General features: G+C 44.3%; 1 protein-coding gene across 3 annotated transcripts in view; it reads left to right on the top strand.

The window, feature by feature from the left end:
• The window catches only part of LOC141176422 (uncharacterized), a 214349-nt gene that overhangs the window by 175827 nt on the left and 18350 nt on the right, over positions 1–20172 (top strand). The gene's annotated exons all lie outside the window — the stretch shown is intronic.

The following is a 20172-nucleotide window of genomic DNA, read 5'->3' as shown; positions in this document are numbered from 1 at the left end:
TACAGCCACCACTAGAGGGGGCTCACTACATACAGATTTATACAGTCACCACTAGAGGGAGCTCACTACATACAGATTTATACAGCCACCACTAGAGGGAGCTCACTACATACAGATTTATACAGCCACCACTAGGGGGAGCTAACTACATACAGATTTATACAGTCACCACTAGAAGGAGCTCACTACATACAGATTTATACAGCCACCACTAGAGGGAGCTCACTACATACAGATTTATACAGCCACCACTAGAGGTAGCTCACTACATATAGATTTATACAGTCACCACTAGAGGGAGCTCACTACATGCAAATTTATACAGCCACCACTAGAGGGAGCTCACTACATACAGATTTATACAGTCACCACTAGAGGGAGCTCACTACATGCAGATTTATACAGCCACCACTAGAGGGAGCTCACTACATACAGATTTATACAGTCACCACTAGAGGGAGCTCGCTACATACAGATTTATTCAGTCACCACTAGGGGAAGCGCACTACATACAGATTTATACAGCCACCACTAGAGGGAGCTCACTGCATACAGATTTATACAGTCATCACTAGAGGGAGCTCACTACATACAGATTTATAGAGCCACCACTAGAGGGAGCTCGCTACATACAGATTTATACAGTCACCACTAGGGGAAGCGCACTACATACAGATTTATACAGCCACCACTAGAGGGAGCTCACTACATACAGATTTATACAGTCACCACTAGGGAGAGCTCACTACATACAGATTTATACAGCCACCACTAGAGGGAGGTCACTACATACAAATTTATACAGCCACCACTAGAGGGAGCTCACTACATACAGATTTATACAGCCACCACTAGAGGGAGATCACTACATACAGATTTGTACAGCCACCACTAGAGGGAGCTCACTACATACAGATTTATACAGTCACCACTAGGAGGAGCTCACTACATACAGATTTATACAGTCACCACTAGAGAGAGCTCACTACATACAAATTTATACAGCCACCACTAGAGGGAGGTCACTACATACAAATTTATACAGTCACCACTAGAGGGAGCTCACTACATACAGATTTATACAGTCACCAGTAGAGGGAGCTCGCTACATACAGATTTATACAGTCACCACTAGGGGAAGCGCACTACATACAGATTTATACAGCCACCACTAGAGGGAGCTCACTGCATACAGATTTATACAGTCACCACTAGAGGGAGCTCACTATATACAGATTTATACAGCCACCACTAGGGGGAGCTCACTGCATACAGATTTATACAGCCACCACTAGAGGGAGCTCACTACATACAGATTTATACAGTCACCACTAGGGGGAGCTCACTACATACAGATTTATACAGTCATCACTAGATGGAGCTCACTGCATACAGATTTATACAGCCACCACTAGAGGGAGCTCACTATATACAGATTTATACAGCCACCACTAGAGGGAGCTAACTACATACAGATTTATACAGCCACCACTATGGGAAGCTCACTATATAGAGATTTATACAGTCACCACTAGGGGGAGCTCACTACATACAGATTTATACAGCCACTACTAGGGGAAGCGCACTATATACAGATTTATACAGTCACCACTAGGGGGAGCTCACTACATACAGATTTATACAGCCACCACTAGAGGGAGCTCACTATATACAGATTTATACAGCCACCACTAGAGGGAGCTAACTACATACAGATTTATACAGCCACCACTAGGGGAAGCTCACTATATAGAGATTTATACAGTCACCACTAGGGGGAGCTCACTACATACAGATTTATACAGCCACTACTAGGGGAAGCGCACTATATACAGATTTATACAGTCACCACTAGGGGGAGCATACTACATGCAGACTTATACAGCCACCACTAGAGGGGGCTTACTACATACAGATTTATACAGTCACCACTAGGTAGAGCTCACTACATACAGATTTATACAGCCACCACTAGGGAGAGCTCACTATATACAGATTTATACAGTCACCACTAGAGGGGGCTCACTACATACAGATTTATACAGTCACCACTATGGTGAGCTCACTACATACAGATTTATACAGCCACCACTAGGGGGAGCTCACTACATACAGACTTATACAGCCACCACTAGAGGGAGCTCACTGCATACAGATTTATACAGCCACTGCTAGGGGGAGCTCACTACATACAGATTTATAAGGCTACCACTAGGGGGAGCTCACTACATACAGACTTATACAGCCACCACTAGAGGAAGCTCACTGCAAACAGATTTATACAGCCACCACTAGAGGAAGCTCACTACATACAGATTTATACAGCCACCACTAGAGGGAGCTCACTACATACAGATTTATACAGTCACCACTAGAGGGAGCTCACTACATACAGATTTATACAGTCACCACTAGAGGGAGCTCACTACATACAGATTTATACAGCCACCACTAGAGGGAGCTCACTACATACAGATTTATACAGCCACCACTAGAGGGAGCTCACTACATACAGATTTATACAGTCACCACTAGGGGGAGATCACTACATACAGATATATACAGCCACCACTAGAGAGAGCTCACTACATACAGATTTATACAGTCACCACTAGGGGGAGCTCACTACATACTGATTTATACAGCCACCACTAGCGGGAGCTCATTACATACAGTTTTATACAGCCCCCACTAGAGGGAGCTCACTACATACAGATTTATACAGCCCCCACTAGAGGAAGCTCACTACATACAGATTTATACAGTCACCACTAGAGGGAGCTCACTACATACAGATTTATACAGCCCCCACTAGAGGGAGCTCACTACATACAGATTTATACAGTCACCACTAGAGGGAGCTCACTACATACAGATTTATACAGTCACCACTAGGGAGAGATCACTACATACAGATATATACAGCCACCTCTAGAGAAAGCTCACTACATACAGATTTATGCAGCCACCACTAGAGGGAGCTCACTACATACAGATTTATACAGTCAACACTAGAGGGAGCTCACTACATACAGATTTATACAGTTACCACTAGGGGGAGCTCACTACATACAGATTTATACAGTCACCACTAGGGGGAGATCACTACATACAGATTTATACAGCCACCACTAGAGGGAGCTCACTACATACAGATTTATACAGCCACCACTAGGGGGAGCCCACTTCATACAGATTTATACAGTCACCACTAGGGACGGCTCACTACACGCAGATTTACACAGTCACCACTAGATTTAGCTCACTACATACAGATTTATACAGCCACCACTAGGGAGAGCTCACTACATACAGATTTAAACAGTCACCACTAGAGGGGGCTCACTACATACAGATTTATACAGACACCACTAGGGGGAGGTCAATACATACAGATTTATACATCCACCACTAGGGGGAGCTCACTACATACAGATTTATACATCCACCACTAGAGGGAGCTCACTGCATACAGATTTATACAGCCATCACTAGAGGGAGATCACTACATACAGATTTATACAGTCACCACTAGAGGGAGCTCACTACATACAGATTTATACAGCCACCACTAGGGGGAGCTCACTACATACAGATTTATACAATCACCACTAGAGGGAGGTCACTACATACAGATTTATACAGTCACCACTAGGAGGAGCTCACTACATCCAGATTTATACAGTCACCACTAGAGAGAGCTCACTACATACAAATTTATACAGCCACCACTAGAGGGAGGTCACTACATACAAATTTATACAGCCACCACTAGAGGGAGCTCACTACATACAGATTTATACAGCCACCACTAGAGGGAGGTCACTACATACAAATTTATACAGCCACCACTAGAGGGAGCTCACTACATACAGATTTATACAGCCACCACTAGAGGGAGATCACTACATACAGATTTGTACAGCCACCACTAGAGGGAGCTCACTACATACAGATTTATACAGTCACCACTAGGAGGAGCTCACTACATACAGATTTATACAGTCACCACTAGAGAGAGCTCACTACATACAAATTTATACAGCCACCACTAGAGGGAGGTCACTACATACAAATTTATACAGCCACCACTAGAGGGAGCTCACTACATACAGATTTATACAGCCACCACTAGAGGGAGCTCACTACATACAGATTTATACAGCCACCACTAGAGGGAGCTCACTACATACAGATTTATACAGTCACCACTAGAGGGGGCTCACTACATACAGATTTATACAGTCACCGCTAGGAGGAGCTCACTACATACAGATTTGTGCAGCCACCACTAGAGGGAGCTCACTACATAGAGATTTATACAGTCACCACTAGGAGGAGCTCACCACATACAGATTTATACAGCCACCACTAGAGGGAGCTCACTACATATAGATTTATACAATAACCACTAGGGGGAGCTCACTACATACAGATTTATACAGTCACCACTAGGAGGAGCTCACTACATACAGATTTGTACAGCCACCACTAGAGGGAGCTCACTACATACAGATTTATACAGTCACCACTAGGAGGATCTCACTACATACAGATTTATACAGTCACCACTAGGGGGAGCTACCAACATACAGACTTACAAAGCCACCACTAGAGGGAGCGCACTGCATGCAGATTCATACAGTCACTACTAGGGGGAGCTCACTACATACAGATATATACAGCCACCACTAGAGGGAGCTCACTACGTACAGATTTATACAGCCACCACTAGGGGGGAGCTCACTACATACAGATTTATACAGTCACCACTAGAGGGAGCTCACTACATACTGTTTTATACAGTGACTACTAGAGGGAGCTCACTACATACAGATTTATACAGTCACCACTAGAGGGAGCTCACTGCATACAGATTTATAGAGCCACCACTAGGCGGAGCTCCCAACATACAGACTTAGACAGCCACCACTAGAGGGAGCTCACTGCATACAGATTTATACAGCCACCACTAGGGGGAGCTCCCAACATACAGAATTATACTGTCACCACTAGGGGGAGCTCACTACATACAGATTTATACAACCACCACTAGGGGGAGCTCACTGCATACAGATTTATACAGCCACCACTAGGGGGAGGTCACTGCGTACAAATTTACACAGTCACAACTAGAGGGAGCTCACTATATACAGATTTATACAGTCACCACTAGGGGGAGCTCCCAACATACAGAATTATACTGTCACCACTAGGGGGAGCTCACTACATACAGATTTATACAACCACCACTAGGGGGAGCTCACTACATACAGATTTATACAGCCACCACTAGAGGGAGATCACTACATATAGATTTATACAGTCACCACTAGAGGGAGCTCACTACATACAGATTTATACAGCCACCACTAAAGGAAGCTCACTACTTACAGATTTATACAGTCTCCACTAGAGGGAGCTCACTACATACAGATTTATACAGTCACCACTAGGGGGAGCTCACTATATACAGATTTGTACAGCCACCACTAGTGGGAGCTCACTACATACAGATTTATACAGTCACCACTAGAGGGAGCTCACTACATACAGATTTATACATCCACCACTAGGGGGAGCTCACTACATACAGATTTATACAGCCACCACTAGGGGGAGGTCACTGCGTACAAATTTACACAGTCACAACTAGGGGGAGCTCACTACATACAGATTTATACAGTCACCACTAGTGGGAGCTCCCAACATACAGAATTATACTGTCACCACCAGGGTGAGCTCACTACATACAGATTTATACAACCACCACTAGGGGGAGCTCACTACATACAGATTTATACAGCCACCACTAGGGGGAGGTCACTGCGTACAAATTTCCAGTCACAACTAGAGGGAGCTCACTATATACAGATTTATACAGTCACCACTAGGGGGAGCTCCCAACATACAGAATTATACTGTAACCACTAGGGGGAGCTCACTACATACAGATTTATACAACCACCACTAGGGGGAGCTCACTACATACAGATTTATACAGCCACCACTAGGGGGAGATCACTACATATAGATTTATACAGTCACCACTAGAGGGAGCTCACTACATACAGATTTATACAGCCACCACTAAAGGAAGCTCACTACTTACAGATTTATACAGTCTCCACTAGAGGGAGCTCACCACATACAGATTTATACAGTCACCACTAGGGGGAGCTCACTATATACAGATTTGTATAGCCACCACTAGTGGGAGCTCACTACATACAGATTTATACAGTCACCACTAGAGGGAGCTCACTACATACAGATTTATACATCCACCACTAGGGGGAGCTAACTACATACAGATTTATACAGCCACCACTAGGGGGAGCTCACTACATACAGATTTATACAGCCACCACTAGAGGGAGCTCACTACATACAGATTTATACAGCCACCACTAGAGGGAGCTCACTACATACAGATTTATACTGCCACCACTAGAGGGAGCTCACTACATACAGATTTATACAGCCACCACTAGGGAGAGCTCACTATATACAGATTTATACAGCCACCACTAGGAGGAGATCACTACATACAGATTTATACAGTCACCACTAGGGGGAGCTCACTACATACAGATTTATACAGTCACCACTAGAGGGAGCTCACTACATACAGATTTATACAGCCACCACTAGAGGGAGGTCACTACATACAGATTTATACAGTCACCACTAGAGGGAGCTCACTACATACAGATTTATACAGTCACCACTAGGGGGAGCTCACTACATACAGATTTATACAGCCACTACTAGAGAGGGCTCACTACGTACAGATTTATACAGCCACCACTAGAGGGAGCTCACTACATACAGATTTATACAGCCACCACTAGAGAGGGCTCACTACGTACAGATTTATACAGCCACCACTAGAGGGGGCTCACAACATACAGATTTATACAGCCACCACTAGGGGGAGCTCACTACATACAGATTTATACACCCACCACTAGAGGGAGCTCACTGCATACAGATTTATACAACCACCACTAGAGGGGGCTCACTGCATACAGATTTATACAGTCACCACTAGAGGAAGCGCACTAAATACAGATTTATGCAGTCACCACTAGAGGGAGCTCACTACATATAGATTTATACAACCACTACTAGACGGGGCTCACTGCATACAGATTTATACAGCTACCACTAGAGGAAGCGCACTACATACAGATTTATACAGTCACCACTAGAGGGAGCTCACTACATACAGATTTATACAGTCACCACTAGAGGAAGCTCACTACATACAGCTTTATACAGCCACCACTAGGGGGAGCTCACTACATACAGATTTATACACCCACCACTAGAGGAAGCTCACTACATACAGATTTATACAACCACCACTAGAGGGGGCTCACTGCATACAGATTTATACAGCCACCACTAGAGGGAGCTCACTACATACAGATTTATACAGCCACCACTAGGAGGAGCTCACTACATACAGATTTATACAGTCACCACTAGAGGGAGCTCACTACATACAGATTTATACAGCCACCACTAGAGGGAGGTCACTACATACAGATTTATACAGTCACCACTAGAGGGAGCTCACTACATACAGATTTATACAGTCACCACTAGGGGGAGCTCACTACATACAGATTTATACAGCCACTACTAGAGAGGGCTCACTACGTACAGATTTATACAGCCACCACTAGAGGGAGCTCACTACATACAGATTTATACAGCCACCACTAGAGAGGGCTCACTACGTACAGATTTATACAGCCACCACTAGAGGGGGCTCACAACATACAGATTTATACAGCCACCACTAGGGGGAGCTCACTACATACAGATTTATACACCCACCACTAGAGGGAGCTCACTGCATACAGATTTATACAACCACCACTAGAGGGGGCTCACTGCATACAGATTTATACAGTCACCACTAGAGGAAGCGCACTAAATACAGATTTATGCAGTCACCACTAGAGGGAGCTCACTACATATAGATTTATACAACCACTACTAGACGGGGCTCACTGCATACAGATTTATACAGCTACCACTAGAGGAAGCGCACTACATACAGATTTATACAGTCACCACTAGAGGGAGCTCACTACATACAGATTTATACAGTCACCACTAGAGGAAGCTCACTACATACAGCTTTATACAGCCACCACTAGGGGGAGCTCACTACATACAGATTTATACACCCACCACTAGAGGAAGCTCACTACATACAGATTTATACAACCACCACTAGAGGGGGCTCACTGCATACAGATTTATACAGCCACCACTAGAGGGAGCTCACTACATACAGATTTATACAGCCACCACTAGGAGGAGCTCACTACATACAGATTTATACAGTCACCACTAGGGGGAGATCACTACATACAGATTTATACAGTCACCACTAGAGGGAGCTCACTACATACAGATTTATACAGTCACCACTATAGGGAGCTCACTACATACAGATTTATACAGCCACCACTGGAGGGAGCTCACTACATACAGATTTATACAGTCACCACTAGAGGGAGCTCACTACATACAGATTTATACAGTCACCACTAGAGGGAGCTCGCTACATACAGATTTATACAGCCACCACTAGAGAGGGCTCACTACCTACAGATTTATACAGCCACCACTAGAGGGAGCTCACTACATACAGATTTATACAGCCACCACTAGAGAGGGCTCACTACGTACAGATTTATACAGCCACCACTAGAGGGGGCTCACAACATACAGATTTATACAGCCACCACTAGGGGGAGCTCACTACATACAGATTTATACACCCACCACTAGAGGGAGCTCACTACATACAGATTTATACTACCACCACTAGAGGGGGCTCACTGCATACAGATTTATACAGTCACCACTAGAGGAAGCGCACTAAATACAGATTTATACAGTCACCACTAGAGGGAGCTCACTACATATAGATTTATACAACCACTACTAGACGGGGCTCACTGCATACAGATTTATACAGCTACCACTAGAGGAAGCGCACTACATACAGATTTATACAGCCACCACTAGGAGGAGCTCACTACATACAGATTTATACAGTCACCACTAGAGGAAGCTCAATACATACAGCTTTATACAGCCACCACTAGGGGGAGCTCACTACATACAGATTTATACACCCACCACTAGAGGGAGCTCACTACATACAGATTTATACAACCACCACTAGAGGGGGCTCACTGCATACAGATTTATACAGCCACCACTAGAGGGAGCTCACTACATACAGATTTATACAGCCACCACTAGGAGGAGCTCACTACATACAGATTTATACAGTCACCACTAGGGGGAGATCTCTACATACAGATTTATACAGTCACCACTAGAGGGAGCTCACTACATACAGATTTATACAGTCACCACTATAGGGAGCTCACTACATACAGATTTATACAGCCACCACTGGAGGGAGCTCACTACATACAGATTTATACAGTCACCACTAGAGGGAGCTCGCTACATACAGATTTATACTGTCACCACTAGAGGGAGCTCACTACATACAGATTTATACAGTCACCACTAGAGGGAGCTCACTACATACAGATTTATACAGTCACCACTAGAGGGAGCTCACTACATACAGATTTATACAGTCACCACTAGAGGGAGCTCACTACATACAGATTTATACAGTCACCACTAGAGGGAGCTCACTACATACAGATTTATACAGTCACCACTAGAGGGAGCTCGCTACATACAGATTTATACAGTCACCACTAGGGGAAGCGCACTACATACAGATTTATACAGCCACCACTAGAGGGAGCTCACTGCATACAGATTTATACAGTCACCACTAGAGGGAGCTCACTACATTCAGATTTTTTACAGCCACCACTAGAGGGGGCTCACTACTTACAGATTTATACAGTCACCACTAGGGGGAGCTCACTACTTATAGATTTATACAACCACCACTAGAGGGAGCTCACTACATACAGATTTATACAGTCACCACTAGGGGGAGCTCACTACATACAGATTTATACAGTCATCACTAGATGGAGCTCACTGCATACAGATTTATACAGCCACCACTAGGGGGAGCTCACTACATACAGATTTATACAGTCACCACTAGAGGGAGCTCACTATATACAGATTTATACAGTCACCACTAGAGGGGGCTCACTATATACAGATTTATACAGCCACCACTAGAGGGGGCTCACTACATACAGATTTATACAGCCACCACTAGGGGAAGCTCACTATATACAGATTTATACAGTCACCACTAGGGGGAGCTCACTACATACAGATTTATACAGCCACCACTAGGGGAAGCGCACTATATACAGATTTATACAGTCACCACTAGGGGGAGCATACTACATGCAGACTTATACAGCCACCACTAGGGGGAGCTCACTGCATACAGATTTATACAGCCACCACTAGAGGGGGCTTACTACATACAGATTTATACAGTCACCACTAGGGAGAGCTCACTACATACAGATTTATACAGCCACCACTAGGGAGAGCTCACTATATACAGATTTATACAGTCACCACTAGAGGGGGCTCACTACATACAGATTTATACAGTCACCACTATGGTGAGCTCACTACATACAGATTTATACAGCCACCACTAGGGGGAGCTCACTACATACAGATTTATACAGCCACCACTAGGGGGACCTCACTACATACAGACTTATACAGCCACCACTAGAGGGAGCTCACTGCATATAGATTTATACAGCCACCACTAGAGGGAGCTCACTACATACAGATTTATACAGTCACCACTAGAGGGAGCTCACTACATACAGATTTATACAGTCACCACTAGGGGGAGCTCACTACATACAGATTTATACAGCCACCACTAGAGGTAGCTCACTACATACAGATTTATACAGTTACCACTAGGGGGAGCTCACTACATACAGATTTATACAGCCACCACTAGAGAAAGCTCACTACATACAGATTTATATAGTCACCGCTAGGGGGAGCTCACTACATACAGATTTATACAGCCACCGCTAGGGGGAGCTCACTACATACAGATTTATAAGGCTACCACTAGGGGGAGCTCACTACATACAGACTTATACAGCCACCACTAGAGGGAGCTCACTACATACAGATTTATACAGTCACCACTAGAGGGAGCTCACTACATACAGATTTATACAGTCACCACTAGAGGGAGCGCACTACATACAGATTTATAGAGCCACCACTAGAGGAAGCTCACTGCATACAGATTTATACAGCCACCACTAGAGGGAACTCACTACATACAGATTTATACAGTCACCACTAGAGGGAGCTCACTACATACAGATTTATACAGTCACCACTAGAGGGAGCTCACTACATACAGATTTATACAGCCACCACTAGAGGGAGCTCACTACATACAGATTTATACAGCCACCACTAGAGGGAGCTCACTACATACAGATTTATACAGTCACCACTAGGGGGAGATCACTACATAAAGATATATACAGCCACCACTAGAGAAAGCTCACTACATACAGATTTATACAGTCACCACTAGGGGGAGCTCACTACATACTGATTTATACAGCCACCACTAGCGGGAGCTCATTACATACAGATTTATACAGCCCCCACTAGAGGGAGCTCACTACATACAGATTTATACAGCCCCCACTAGAGGTAGCTCACTACATACAGATTTATACAGTCACCACTAGAGGGAGCTCACTACATACAGATTTATACAGTCACCACTAGGGAGAGATCACTACATACAGATATATACAGCCACCACTAGAGAAAGCTCACTACATACAGATTTATACAGCCACCACTAGAGGGAGCTCACTACATACAGATTTATACAGTCAACACTAGAGGGAGCTCACTACATACAGATTTATACAGTCACCACTAGGGGGAGATCACTACATACAGATATATACAGCCACCACTAGAGAAAGCTCACTACATACAGATTTATACAGTCACCACTAGGGGGAGCTCACTACATACTGATTTATACAGCCACCACTAGCGGGAGCTCATTACATACAGATTTATACAGCCCCCACTAGAGGGAGCTCACTACATACAGATTTATACAGCCCCCACTAGAGGGAGCTCACTACATACAGATTTCTATAGTCACCACTAGAGGGAGCTCACTACATACAGATTTATACAGCCCCCACTAGAGGGAGCTCACTACATACAGATTTATACAGCCCCCACTAGAGGGAGCTCACTACATACAGATTTATACAGTCACCACTAGAGGGAGCTCACTACATACAGATTTATACAGTCACCACTAGGGAGAGATCACTACATACAGATATATACAGCCACCACTAGAGAAAGCTCACTACATACAGATTTATACAGCCACCACTAGAGGGAGCTCACTACATACAGATTTATACAGTCAACACTAGAGGGAGCTCACTACATACAGATTTATACAGCCCCCACTAGAGGGAGCTCACTACATACAGATTTATACAGTCACCACTAGGGGGAGCTCACTACATACAGATTTATACAGCCACCATTAGAGGGAGCTCACTACATACAGATTTATACAGTCAACACTAGAGGGAGCTCACTACATACAGATTTATACAGTTACCACTAGGGGGAGCTCACTACATTCAGATTTATACAGCCACCACTAGGGGGAGCCCACTACATACAGATTTATACAGTCACCACTAGGGACGGCTCACTACACGCAGATTTATACAGTCACCACTAGAGGGAGCTCACTACATACAGATTTATACAGCCACCACTAGGGAGAGCTCACTACATACAGATTTATACAGTCACCACTAGAGGGGGCTCACTACATACAGATTTATACAGACACCACTAGTGGGAGGTCACTACATACAGATTTATAGATCCACCACTAGGGGGAGCTCACTACATACAGATTTATACATCCACCACTAGGGGGAGCTCACTGCATACAGATTTATACAGCCACCACTAGTGGGAGGTCACTACATACAGATTTATACAGTCACCAATCGAGGGAGCTCACTGCATACAGATTTATACAGCCACCACTAGGGGGAGCTCACTACATACAGATTTATACAGTTACCACTAGGGGGAGCTCACTACATATAGATTTATACAGTCACCACTAGAGGGAGCTCACTACATACAGATTTATACAGCCACCACTAGAGGGAGCTCACTACTTCCAGATTTATACAGTCACCACTAGAGGGAGCTCACTGCATACAGATTTATACAGTCACCACTAGAGGGAGCTCACTACTTCCAGATTTATACAGTCACCACTAGAGGGAGCTCACTGCATACAGATTTATACAGCCACCACTAGGGGGAGCTCACTACATACAGATTTATACAGTTACCACTAGGGGGAGCTCACTACATATAGATTTATACAGTCACCACTAGAGGGAGCTCACTACATACAGATTTATACAGCCACCACTAGAGGGAGCTCACTACATACAGATTTATACAGCCACCACTAGAGGGAGCTCACTACATACAGATTTATACAGCCACCACTAGGAGGAGCTCACTACATACAGATTTATACAGTCACCACTAGGAGGAGCTCACTACATACAGATTTATACAGTCACCACTACAGGGAGCTCACTACATTCAGATTTATACAGCCACCACTAGTGGGAGCTCACTACATACAGATTTATACAGCCACCACTAGTGGGAGCTCACTACATACAGATTTATACAGCCCCCACTAGAGGGAGCTCACTACATACAGATTTATACAGCCACCACTAGAGGGAGCTCACTACATACAGATTTATACAATCACCACTAGGGGGAGGTCACTACATACAGATTTATACAGTCACCACTAGGAGGAGCTCAGTACATACAGATTTATACAGTCACCACTAGAGAGAGCTCACTACATACAAATTTATACAGCCACCACTACAGGGAGGTCACTACATACAAATTTATACCGCCACCACTAGAGGGAGCTCACTACATACAGATTTATACAGCCACCACTAGAGGGAGGTCACTACATACAAATTTATACAGCCACCACTAGAGGGAGCTCACTACATACAGATTTATACAGCCACCACTAGAGGGAGATCACTACATACAGATTTGTACAGCCACCACTAGAGGGAGCTCACTACATACAGATTTATACAGTCACCACTAGGAGGAGCTCACTACATGCAGATTTATACAGTCACCAATAGAAGGAGCTCACTACATACAGATTTATACAGCCACCACTAGAGGGAGGTCACTACATACAGATTTATACAGTCACCACTAGGGACGGCTCACTACACGCAGATTTATACAGTCACCACTAGAGGGAGCTCACTACATACAGATTTATACAGCCACCACTAGAGGGGGCTCACTACATACAGATTTATACAGACACCACTAGTGGGAGGTCACTACATACAGATTTATAGATCCACCACTAGGGGGAGCTCACTACATACAGATTTATACATCCACCACTAGGGGGAGCTCACTGCGTACAGATTTATACAGCCACCACTAGTGGGAGGTCACTACATACAGATTTATACAGTCACCACTCGAGGGAGCTCACTACTTCCAGATTTATACAGTCACCACTAGAGGGAGATCACTACATACAGATTTGTACAGCCACCACTAGAGGGAGCTCACTACATACAGATTTATACAGTCACCACTAGGAGGAGCTCACTACATACAGATTTATACAGTCACCAATAGAAGGAGCTCACTACATACAGATTTATACAGCCACCACTAGAGGGAGGTCACTACATACAGATTTATACAGTCACCACTAGAGGGAGCTCACTACATACAGATTTATACAGTCACCACTAGGAGGAGCTCACTACATACAGATTTGTACAGCCACCAATAGAGGGAGCTCACTACATAAAGATTTATACAGTCACCACTAGGAGGAGCTCACCACATACAGATTTATACAGCCACCACTAGAGGGAGCTCACTACATACAGATTTATACAATCACCACTAGGGGGAGCTCACTACATACAGATTTATACAGTCACCACTAGGAGGAGCTCACTACATACAGATTTGTACAGCCACCACTAGAGGGAGCTCACTACATACAGATTTATACAGTCACCACTAGGAGGAGCTCACTACATACAGATTTGTACAGCCACCACTAGAGGGAGCTCACTACATACAGATTTATACAGTCACCACTAGGAGGAGCTCACTACATACAGATTTATACAGTCACCACTAGGAGGAGCTCACTACATACAGATTTATACAGTCACCACTAGGGGGAGCTCACTACATACAGATTTATACAGCCACCACTAGAGGGGGCACACTACATACAGATTTATACTGTCACCACTATAGGGAGCTCACTACATACAGATTTATACAGTCACCACTAGAGGGAGAGCTCACTACATACAGATTTGTACAGCCACCACTAGAGGGAGCTCACTACATACAGATTTATACAGTCACCACTAGGAGGAGCTCACTACATACAGATTTATACAGTCACCACTAGGGGGAGCTCACTACATACAGATTTATACAGTCTCCACTAGGGGGAGCTCACTACATACAGATTTATACAGTCACCACTGGAGGGAGATCACTACATACAGATTTATACAGCCACCACTAGAGGGGGCTCACTACATACAGATTTATACAGACACCACTAGTGGGAGGTCACTACATACAGATTTATAGATCCACCACTAGGGGGAGCTCACTACATACAGATTTATACATCCACCACTAGGGGGAGCTCACTGCGTACAGATTTATACAGCCACCACTAGTGGGAGGTCACTACATACAGATTTATACAGTCACCACTCGAGGGAGCTCACTACTTCCAGATTTATACAGTCACCACTAGAGGGAGATCACTACATACAGATTTGTACAGCCACCACTAGAGGGAGCTCACTACATACAGATTTATACAGTCACCACTAGGAGGAGCTCACTACATACAGATTTATACAGTCACCAATAGAAGGAGCTCACTACATACAGATTTATACAGCCACCACTAGAGGGAGGTCACTACATACAGATTTATACAGTCACCACTAGAGGGAGCTCACTACATACAGATTTATACAGTCACCACTAGGAGGAGCTCACTACATACAGATTTGTACAGCCACCAATAGAGGGAGCTCACTACATAAAGATTTATACAGTCACCACTAGGAGGAGCTCACCACATACAGATTTATACAGCCACCACTAGAGGGAGCTCACTACATACAGATTTATACAATCACCACTAGGGGGAGCTCACTACATACAGATTTATACAGTCACCACTAGGAGGAGCTCACTACATACAGATTTGTACAGCCACCACTAGAGGGAGCTCACTACATACAGATTTATACAGTCACCACTAGGAGGAGCTCACTACATACAGATTTGTACAGCCACCACTAGAGGGAGCTCACTACATACAGATTTATACAGTCACCACTAGGAGGAGCTCACTACATACAGATTTATACAGTCACCACTAGGAGGAGCTCACTACATACAGATTTATACAGTCACCACTAGGGGGAGCTCACTACATACAGATTTATACAGCCACCACTAGAGGGTGCACACTACATACAGATTTATACTGTCACCACTATAGGGAGCTCACTACATACAGATTTATACAGTCACCACTAGAGGGAGAGCTCACTACATACAGATTTGTACAGCCACCACTAGAGGGAGCTCACTACATACAGATTTATACAGTCACCACTAGGAGGAGCTCACTACATACAGATTTATACAGTCACCACTAGGGGGAGCTCACTACATACAGATTTATACAGTCTCCACTAGGGGGAGCTCACTACATACAGATTTATACAGTCTCCACTAGGGGGAGCTCACTACATACAGATTTATACAGTCACCACTGGAGGGAGATCACTACATACAGATTTATACAGTCACCACTAGGGGGAGCTCACTACATACAGATTTATACAGTCACCACTAGGGGGAGCTCACTACATACAGATTTATACAGTCACCACTAGAGGGAGATCACTACATACAGATTTATACAGTCACCACTAGAGGGAGATCACTACATACAGATTTATACAGTCACCACTAGGGGGAGCTCACTACATACAGATTTATACAGTCACCACTAGGGGGAGCTCACTACATACAGATTTATACAGCCACCACTAGGGGGAGGTCACTACATACAGATTTATACAGTCACCACTAGAGGGAGCTCACTACATACAGATTTATACAGCCACCACTAGAGGGAGCTCACTACATACAGATTTATACAGTCACCACTACAGGGAGCTCACTACATACAGATTTATACAGCCACCACTAGAGGGAGCTCACTACATACAGATTTATACAGCCACCACTAGAGGGAGCTCACTACATACAGATTTATACAGCCACCACTAGAGGGAGGTCACTACATACAGATTTATACAGCCACCACTAGAGGGAGCTCACTACATACAGATTTATACAGCCACCACTAGGGAGAGCTCACTACATACAGATTTATACAGTCACCACTAGGGGGAGCTCACTACGTACAGATTTATACAGCCACCACTAGAGGGGGCTCACTACGTACAGATTTATACAGCCACCACTAGAGGGGGCTCACAACGTACAGATTTATACAGTCACCACTAGAGGGAGCTCACTACATACAGATTTATACAGTCACCACTAGAGGGAGCTCACTACGTACAGATTTATACAGCCACCACTAGAGGGGGCTCACTACGTACAGATTTATACAGCCACCACTAGAGGGGGCTCACAACGTACAGATTTATACAGCCACCACTAGGGGGAGCTCACTACATACAGATTTATACAGTCACCACTAGAGGGAGCTCACTACATACAAATTTATACAGTCACCACTAGAGGGAACTCACTACGTACAGATTTATACAGCCACCACTAGAGGGAGCGCACTACATACAGATTTATACAGTCACCACTAGGAGGAGCTCACTACATACAGATTTATACAGCCACCACTAGGAGGAGCTCACTACATACAGATTTATACAGTCACCACTAGGAGGAGCTCACTACATACAGATTTATACAGCCACCACTAGAAGGAGCGCACTACATACAGATTTATACAGTCACCACTAGGAGGAGCTCACTACATACAGATTTATACAGCCGCCACTAGAAGGAGCGCACTACATACAGATTTATACAGTCGCCACTAGGAGGAGCTCACTACATACAGATTTATACAGTCACCACTAGGAGGAGCTCACTACATACAGATTTATACAGTCACCACTAGGGGGAGCTCACTTCGTACAGATTTATACAGCCACCACTAGAGGGGGCTCACTACGTACAGATTTATACAGTGACCACTAGAGGGGGCTCACTACATACAGATTTATACAGTGACCACTAGAGGGGGCTCACTACATACAGATTTATACTGTCACCACTATAGGGAGCTCACTACATACAGATTTATACAGTCACCACTAGAGGGAGATCACTACATACAGATTTATACAGTCACCACTAGGGGGAGCTCACTACATACAGATTTATACAGTCTCCACTAGGGGGAGCTCACTACATACAGATTTATACAGTCACCACTAGAGGGAGATCACTACATACAGATTTATACAGTCACCACTAGGGGGAGCTCACTACATACAGATTTATACAGTCACCACTAGGGGGAGCTCACTACATACAGATTTATACAGCCACCACTAGAGGGGGCTCACTACATACAGATTTATACTGTCACCACTATAGGGAGCTCACTACATACAGATTTATACAGTCACCACTAGAGGGAGATCACTACATACAGATTTATACAGTCACCACTAGGGGGAGCTCACTACATACAGATTTATACAGTCACCACTAGGGGGAGCTCACTACATACAGATTTATACAGTCACCACTAGAGGGAGATCACTACATACAGATTTATACAGTCACCACTAGGGGGAGCTCACTACATACAGATTTATACAGTCACCACTAGGGGGAGCTCACTACATACAGATTTATACAGCCACCACTAGGGGGAGGTCACTACATACAGATTTATACAGTCACCACTAGAGGGAGCTCACTACATACAGATTTATACAGCCACCACTAGAGGGAGCTCACTACATACAGATTTATACAGCCATCACTAGAGGGAGCTCACTACATACAGATTTATACAGCCACCACTAGAGGGAGGTCACTACATACAGATTTATACAGTCACCACTAGAGGGAGCTCACTACATACAGATTTATACAGCCACCACTAGAGGGAGCTCACTACATACAGATTTATACAGCCATCACTAGAGGGAGCTCACTACATACAGATTTATACAGCCACCACTAGAGGGAGGTCACTACATACAGATTTATACAGCCACCACTAGAGGGAGGTCACTACATACAGATTTATACAGCCACCACTAGAGGGAGCTCACTACATACAGATTTATACAGCCACCACTAGAGGGAGCTCACTACATATAGATTTATACAGCCACCACTAGGGAGAGCTCACTACATACAGATTTATACAGTCACCACTAGGGGGAGCTCACTACGTACAGATTTATACAGCCACCACTAGAGGGGGCTCACTACGTACAGATTTATACAGCCACCACTAGAGGGGGCTCACAACGTACAGATTTATACAGTCACCACTAGAGGGAGCTCACTACATACAGATTTATGCAGTCACCACTAGAGGGAGCTCACTACGTACAGATTTATACAGCCACCACTAGAGGGAGCTCACTACGTACAGATTTATACAGCCACCACTAGAGGGGGCTCACTACGTACAGATTTATACAGCCACCACTAGGGGGAGCTCACTACATGCAGATTTATACACCCACCACTAGAGGGAGCTCACTACATACAGATTTATACAGTCACCACTAGGGGGAGCTCACTACATACAGATTTATACAGCTACCACTAGAGGAAGCGCACTACATACAGATTTATACAGTCACCACTAGAGGGAACTCACTACATACAGATTTATACAGCCACCACTAGGGGGAGCTCACTACATACAGATTTATACACCCA

Source organism: Phyllobates terribilis, unplaced genomic scaffold, assembly GCF_046119375.1.
Source record: "Phyllobates terribilis strain yellow unplaced genomic scaffold, ASM4611937v1 Scaffold_25__1_contigs__length_18738178, whole genome shotgun sequence".
Lineage (NCBI taxonomy): Eukaryota > Metazoa > Chordata > Amphibia > Anura > Dendrobatidae > Phyllobates > Phyllobates terribilis.
Note: the sequence above shows the minus strand (reverse complement) of the source record. Positions and strands in the feature narration are given on the sequence as shown.